General features: G+C 36.0%; 1 pseudogene; it reads left to right on the top strand.

The window, feature by feature from the left end:
- The first annotated feature begins 4,238 nt into the window (after window positions 1-4,238).
- On the top strand, window positions 4,239-5,077 carry LOC131229856 (E3 ubiquitin ligase BIG BROTHER-related-like; annotated as a pseudogene).
- The last annotated feature ends 3,704 nt before the right edge of the window (window positions 5,078-8,781 follow it).

The following is an 8,781-nucleotide window of genomic DNA, read 5'->3' as shown; positions in this document are numbered from 1 at the left end:
CAAAGACCATCTCTATTAGAGACGGTTCTTAGCCGTCTTATAGCCCTGGCAAAGACCGTCTCTATTAGAGACTGTCCTAAACTGTCTCTATTGGAGACGGTCAAGGACCGTCTCTATTGGAGACTATCAAAGACCGTCTCTATCAGAGATGGTCCTAAACCGTCTTATAGCCCTGTTAAAGACCGTCTTTAATGCTCAGGTCAAATTTTAAAAAGCTCAAAAAAATTATGAATTTCGAAAAAAAAAATAGTTGAGAAGCTTAGAAAATTAATTAAGAATGTTTTAAGGAAATTTTAAATTTTGAAAAAAAACTGTAATTTTATAAAAATCTAGATTTTGAAAAAAAAAATTAAGAACTTTGAATAATGTTGATAATTTTGAAAAAAAAAAAATTAATAAAAAAATGGTATTTTGAAAAAGAAAATTAAAAAATTAAACAAAATTGTGAAAAAATTGATAAATTGTAAAAAAAAATATATTTTTAAAAAAAGAAAACTAGATTTTGTATTTTTACAAGAAAAATTAAAAAGTTATATAACAAAAGTGAGATTTAAAAAATGATATTTTGAAAAAGAAAATTTAAAAAATTAAACAAATTGTGAAAAATTTGACAAATTGTAAAAAAATATATATTTTTTAAAAAGGAAAACTAGATTTTGTATTTTGATAAGAAAAATTAAAAAGTTATATAACAAAAGTGAGATTTAAAAAATGATATTTTGAAAAAGAAAATTTAAAAAATTAAATAAAATTGTGAAAAAATTGACAAATTGTAAAAAAATATATATTTTTAAAAAGAAAACTAAATTTTGTATTTTGACAAGAAAAATTGAAAAGTTAGATAACAAAAGTGAGATTAAAAAAATGATAATTTGAAAAAGAAAACTTAAAAAAAAAAAAATTGTGAAAAAAAAAAAAAAATAAAAAATAAAAAAAAACTAAATTTTGTAAAAAAAAATGTTAAATTTATTTATAATGAAAATGATATTTAGTTAAAAGAGTAAAAAAAATATACATTTTGAAAAAAAAATGTTAAATTTATTTGTGAAAAACAAAATTACTAAATTATTAGGCACATCCACTAATTGAACCTTTAATCGTTTTTGGACAATATAATCAGTTCAAATTGAAGAGTAAATAACTTCAGATGTTTAAATCAAATTTCACTGAAATTGTTGATCAATCTTGTATGCCCAATATCTTTCTCATATGTAGCATGATTGAGGCGAGTAACTAGTCAAATTGAGAGTATTGATCAGTAAAATAGAGTGAATGGACTAGACATGTAAAATGAGCCAAATATTCTGGTTAGAATTGTGACCCAACTTACTAACTTCGTGAGAACCTAAGAATTGATGTTAGTAAGTTTTGTGGGCCCCATCATGATGTGTGTCGAACATCAACACCATGGATTTGATGTGTCCCCTTTAGGTTATGAGATATCTCAAAAATCATCGGTAAACGAAACTCAAGTGGGCCATATCATTTAAAACTATGTGAAGACATCCTAAAAAATATAAAAGCATTTGGTGGGGCCCACATGAGTTTTGGATGCGGTTGAAACTTGGTCTGACCCCTCATCCAAGTGGGACACACATAATGAGTGGGTTGGATATGTGAATCACATTTAGGTAGGCCCAATATATGATTATGAATGTTTTGAGGAAACCTTTCTCCACTACATTTAAGTGAGTTACTCGTTACCTTTACCAGAGTAAACTCTGTGGGATTCACCATTATTTATTTATTTTATCCACTCCATTCATCCATGTTAACAGATAATTTGAGGTCTAAAGAATAAAAAGGAAGCATATCCAAAGCTCAAGTGGACCACACCACAGGAAATAGTGTGATTGAACCTCTACCATTTAAAATTTCTTGGGGGCCATAGAAGTTTTGAATCAAGCTGATATTTGTGATTTCTATTCATTTATATATTTTTGATATTATGAACAACCTTTAACTGTTTTTGGACAATCTAATCAGTCCGGACATGAAGAGTAAATAACTTTAGATGTTTAAATCAAAATTCACTCAAATTGTTGATTAATCGTGTTTGCCAAAATCTTTCTCATATGTAGTATGATCGAGGCGAGTAACTAGTCAAATTGAGGGTAATGATCAGTAAAATAGAGTGAATGGACCAGACATGTAAAATGGGCCCATCATGATGTGTGTCGAACATCAACACCGTGCATTTGATGTCTCCCCTTTAGCTTATGAGATATCTCAAAAATCATACGTATACGAAACTCAGGTGTTGATTAACATTTAAAACTATGTGAAGACATCTAAAAAAATATAGACAGTACAATATTGGATGTCATACCATTTTGGGGCCATAAAAGTTTTGGATCAAGCTGATTTTTGTTTTTTCCCTTCATCTGGCCCTGTATGACCTAATTAACATATTGGATGTCAAATAAACAATACAGTAAGCCTTAGGAGGATTTTAATGATGGATATCCAATTACTATTGATTTCATGTGGTGTGGTGCACCTAAGATTTCTGTGGTGGGGTCCACTACAGATTTTTATCTGCCTCATTCTTTGGCTCATGACGTAAAATGATATCTCAAAATGGATGGACGGTGTGGATATAACAAATACATCATAGTGGGGCCCACAAAACTTGGTGGATGTTGGTCGGTGCTCTATGGGTCCCACCATGCTATATGTGTTTCATCCAAGTGGGACACACATAATGAATGGGCTGGATCTATGAACCACATCTAGGTGGGCCCAATAAATGATTATTTTTAAGGTTATGGCCGACCATGGAATGGTGCATCTGACTGATGGGGCAAATCCAAAGTTCAAGTGGACCCACCATAGAAAAGAGTGGGATAGTGACACCCACTACTGAAACCTTCTTAGGGCCCGCTGCGATGTTTATTTGAGATCCAACCTGTTTATAAGTTAATACAGACATGGATGCAGTTGAAAATTGGTTTGACCCCTCATCCAAGTGGGACGCACGTAATGAGTGGGTTGGATATGTGAATCACATTTAGGCAAACCCAATATATGATTATGAATATTCTAAGGGAACCCCTCCATTATATTATGTGGTGTGACCCACATTTAGGCTAATGTTTGTGTTTTCCCTTCATTCATATTTTTTTGATATTATGAACACGTTGGATGATGCTCTGTGGGCCCCGTGGCTGGTGGTCGATGTATGTGTTTCATCCTATCCATTCATCCATTTTTACTGATCATTTTATGGCTTGATCCCCAAAAAAGGAGTTACCCTCCATTAAAATATTCATAATCATTTGTTAGGCCCACCGAGATGTGGTTCACAAATCTAGCCCATCCATTATGTGTGTCCCACTTGGATGAGGAGTCAGACAAAGTTTCAAATGCATAAAAATTTCAGGTGGGCCCCACCAAGTGCTTTATATATTTTAGGCATTCTTCACATGATTTTAAATGGTATGGCTCACCTAAGTTCCGTATACGGCTGATCTTTGGGATATCCCATAATTTAAAGGGGGTCCATCAAATGCACGGTGTTGATGTTTGACACATGTTATGGTGGGGCCCACATAGCTTAACCTTTTTGTTTAATCCAAGCCGTCCCCATGAGGTCAAGCTATGTGGGCCCCATCATGACATGTGTCAAACATCAACACCGTGCATTTGATGGGTCCCTTTTAAATTATGGGATATCCCAAAAATCAGCTGTATATGGAACTCTGGTGGGCCATACCATCTAAAATCATGTGAAGACATGCCTAAAACATATAAAAGCACTTGGTGGGCCCCACCTAAAATTTGGATGCGTTTGAAACTTGATATGATCCCTCATCCAAGTGGCACACACATAATGGATGGGCTGGATTTGTGAATCACATCTCAGTGGGCCCAAAAAATAGTTATGAATGTTTTAATGGAGGGTAACCCCTCTCAACTTTTGTATGTGGTGTGGCTCACACAAGTAATAGATTGATTTGATTTTTAATCCCTGGGCCCACCATGGGATGGTGCATCTGACTGATAGGGTAGATGTTTGACATGCATCACGGTAGGGCCCACAGAGCCCGGACTTATAACGGCCTAAATTTGGGCGCGCGCTCAAAAACAGAGCCACGCCCCAAAAAACCCCCAAATCCCAAATCTCTCCCTCCCTCTCTCTCGCTCTCGCTCTCTCTCTCCATTCCCTAACCCACATATCCTTCGATCTCTTTCTCTGATCCAAGCTTTAGGGTTCTCTTCTCTCTTTTCTTATCTACATGGAGAACACCAAAGAATCTAACCATGGCAACAAACCCAACGAAGAAAACCCTAACCCTAACTTCGAGTCCGAACCAAAACCCGAATCCATCCCCTCATCTCGATAGCCTTCCCGCACGCCCTTCACCAACCTCAGCCAAGTTGATGCCAATCTGGCCCTCGCCCATACACTTTAAGAACAGGTTCGATCCGTTATTCTGTTTAGGGTTTGGGTTTTCTTGAATCAGCTCCTTCTTTCATTCTGTCTTTTTTGTTGATTGGGTTTTATTGCTTATGGGCCAAGAAAGGGCGTATATGATGCTTAGAATGAATGGCGGTGATGGAAGCGGTTATGGAAGTTCTGATAGTGGTAGTTATGTTTATGAAGATGAAGCTGGTGATGATCCGAATGATGATGGGAATGATGCTGAGAGAATTGATGATGGTGAAGATGCATTCGATGTGCATGGACGGGCCCCAAGTGAGGATGAATTTGGTGTGGAGATCGACCCATCAGCGTTTGATAGTGATGAGGCATATGCGAGGGCCCTTCAGGATGCAGAGGAGCGAGAAGTTGTTTTTCGCTTGATGGCCCTTGCCGGCATCAATGATTGTGAGTTCACTCGAACTATGGTATTTTAAATTAGACAAAATCTGGTTGGATTGCATGGCATGAATTTCCATGACTGCTGAACTACACTTGCATTGGACACCATTAGCACCTGAACCATTTGTGGGATGGGTTCTACTGTGGTCAGGCCTCTGTAGATGATATCACCAATTGGGTTGTCTTATCTATCCTCTCTGATGACTTCTAAATGGATTACAGCATGGGAAAGCTCGCCAGTTGGATCTGTAGGATAATCCAATCTGTGCAATTTGTGGAGACTGGTCTATTTATTTTGGGGCCCACTCAATTCAAAGTATCATCATTGTTATATTTGGGCCTCTTTCAACTTCCAATTGTTATGTACAATTGCAGTTCAAAATATGGGTCTCAATTTTTTTAATCAAAATGATGAATGAATAACAATGGAATGGAGCATGTAATTTTATCTAAACAGCGATTTTAAAAAACTAAAATTTATTGACAGCATGAGATTGAAGGAATTTACTAGCTGCTATGGTCTTAAGATAAGCATTTGATTGTGTGGGTGATTTGTAGTTATCGACCATGATAAATTTATCATGCTAAAATTTGCATATTCAATGTGTTCAACATGCAGCTATTTCTCATATGCTTCTCATATTTGCTAACCTTTCATTTGCAACTAGTCCATGATTAATGTTGGTGCATGAGTATTAATTAACTGAGTATATTCTTATATGGGAGATTGGTATATGAGAGGTAGATGATGCATGGGAACCAGATTCTTTATGAAAACTTTCAGTTTCCTTTAGATCCTACTCCATCTATCATCTATCACTTCTGGCAGCCTTTTTCAAAGTCTTCACGTCTTATGACTGCAAATTCCATCAGACAACATAGCCCACTGGATTATTCAAAGCACCCATATTTTGAAGGGAATGGCATTGTGAGTTTTTTCATGCTTTCTAGGGAACTAGATGGTCATGATCTCTCTTTTTTGGTTCTTTCATAAATCCAGATAAATAGTTCCTGGTGGAGTTTTCTAAAATTCTTTTGGGAAGTTCTTTTCTGGAGTTTCAGATATAGTTCTCAAAAGAAGCTTACCAAGATTTTAAAATTGAAAGAAGCTTACCAAAATTTTCTTCTTCTTTTGAGTGTGGATGGTTGGAATACATGTAGAATCATTAAATGTACAAACGCATGCCTTAGATCAGATTTTTGCATCTCATTTTCTATTGTTTTTATATTTTATTTTCAGCTAAATTTTCAAATGAATGGTGTCAGTTCATAAAATTCAAAAAAATGAGTGTTTGAACTATAATGGTGGTTGTTGGGAAGACGAGGTTGCCAACATTACTGGTTGCAAGGTATTAAAGGGTACAATTAGCCCAGCATACAAGTTGAGATGTTTCCATGTATGCTGATAGTTGCTTTGTTTCTTCAGGATACATTCCGTGGAAGGGTGTGTGAGTGTCCATTGGCTCAGGAAGTGCAGTTTAAGGGAGATGTTTATAGCAGTTGTCAAGGTAAACCTCTCTCTCGCTCTCTAGGGTATATCCTATCTCTGTATCTCACACACACTTTCTTATAAAAGAAAGTGAGTTTTTAGGTTGTAGAAGGGTGTCCTATTTCATGGGATTGCTACTTACTAGTTTTACTTCTTTTCCATTACTCTTACCACTATGTTATATGCAGGTACCTATGGTCTCCTATATATTTGTTGTATATGATTACTTGGAACTGAATGTGCAAGCCTTCATTACTAGCTATACTTGCTAGATCCATCTATATCATGGATGAATGGAATGGTTTATTTGAATGTAAAACTGTCATGATATGTTCGTGTGATGTCTGGACAGTCTTTGTAGGTATTTCACACCCTTTTATCATACTTATTTGCAAAATGCACTTATCCACAGTGCCTTCAAATTGATTTTGATATATTCTTTGGTGACATCAAGATCTTATATATATGGCTTTTATCATTTATGCAAAACACGCTTATATATAGTGTTTTCAAATTGATTCTGAAACCCAGCATTGTTTCAAGAAGAACCTTCATTTTGTTTCATGAACAGAGGATGGACAAGTGATGAGCTTTTTTGTTGTATTAGAAAGAAAATTTGTTAGGAAATGTCTGAGTGAGGCACATGGCATAATTGTAAGTCCATCTCTCCATATGTCACACTGGTTATATATGAAAAGATCATCAACAATCTACCTTGTTTCAATCTAGAAAAAAAGAAGCAGTATTTGGTCTAGCTGGATGTATCTGACTAATAAATTGGACCTTACTGATAAATTGGAAATTTTTTATTTAGTAAATGTTTTCTTGATGTACATATACTGTACTAAACTAACCTTAACCTAAACCTAATACCTTAACCTTAACCTATAACCTAAAACCTAAACCTAAACCTAAACCTAAAACTTAAATGTATGCTCAAATCCCTAAACCTAAACCTACACCTAATCCTAATCTCAACTCCCTAACCTAAACCTAAACCTAAACTTGAAAACCCAAACCTAAACCCAAACGTGTATTTGAATTTTTTTAAATGCACCAACCAGAAACAATTTGAGACGATGTTCAATGATACTTTGTTAAATATGAAATTTATGACCTTTAGTAACTTGGTTAATTAAAAAGAACTACGTAGTGGCTTGATCCCAATCTGACTTTTTGGGTACTTAGGCAGCTGTTCGTAATGTACTAGAATATTGGTGCAACCACAAATCTTTTTTCTCCTTTGAATTGTAACAGACTGTATTGGTTGCATTTTTTGCTGTCATACAAGTTGTGGCTATCAAAGATATAATATCACCTCCTTATAAGGAAACATTTAATGATGTGTATAGGTAAATTCATTTTTTCTTATTCCTTATACTGTTTCCCAGTTATATTTGTGTTGGTTTCAGAGTACAGGTAGCAAAAGAAAGTGTTGGTCGATTGTGGCTTATAGACAAAGGGATGAGTAACCAACAATACGAATATGGGAGGCCTTCTCCAGCTATCCAGATGCTTTTAGATAAATTATGTTGTTTTTAAATGTATTAGCTCAAAATTGATGGAGCAGACCCGGATGTGCGTCGGAGCTATCCGGATGTTGAGCGGGGGTCCTTGGAAGGTGGGAACCGCTGTTATGACCATGATGAAGCTATCCATTTTCTATGGACAGCATTGGAGTGGCATGACCATTTGGACAGGCCATGTTTATGTATTAACTCGAAATTGATGGAGCAGACCCGGATGTGCGTCGGAGCTATTCGGATGTTGAGTGGGGGTCCCTGGAAGGTGGAAACCGTTGTTATGACTATGATGAAGCTGTCCATTTCCTATGGACAACATTGGAGGGGCTTGGCCATTTGGACATGCCGTGTGTATGTATTTGATCGAAATTAATGGAGCAGACCCGGATGTGCGTCGGAGCTATTCGGAAGAGCGGGGTTCCCTGGAAAGAGGGAACCGCTATTATGACCATGATGAAGCTGTTCATTTTTTATGGACAGCATTGGAAGGCCCTGGCCATTTGCGTCGAATGTCCGTGTTTATATTTGTATTTGCAGGGACCATACCCTTAACCTAAACTAAAACCTATGACCTAAAACCTTAACCTATAACCTAAACCTCAACCTTAACCTAAAGCTAAACCTTAACCTAAAACCTAAAACCTAAAACCTAAACATAAACCTAAAACCTAAATGTATTCTCAAATCCCTAAACCTAAACCTACACTTAATCCTAATCTTAACTCCCTAACCTAAACCTATACCTAAACTTGAAAACCTAAACATAAACCCAATCCCGAACCCAAACCTAAACCTTAACCTTAACCTATTCTCAATTCCCTAAACCTATATCTTATAACCTAAACCTAAACCTAAACCTAAACCTTAACCTATACCTATAACCTTAACCTAAACCTAAACCTAAACCTATAACCTTAACCTAAAACCTAAACCTATAACCTAAA

The sequence above is a fragment of the Magnolia sinica genome, chromosome 16 (genome assembly GCF_029962835.1).
Source record: "Magnolia sinica isolate HGM2019 chromosome 16, MsV1, whole genome shotgun sequence".
NCBI classification, from domain to species: domain Eukaryota; kingdom Viridiplantae; phylum Streptophyta; class Magnoliopsida; order Magnoliales; family Magnoliaceae; genus Magnolia; species Magnolia sinica.
This window is presented reverse-complemented; position numbering and strand designations above follow the sequence as displayed.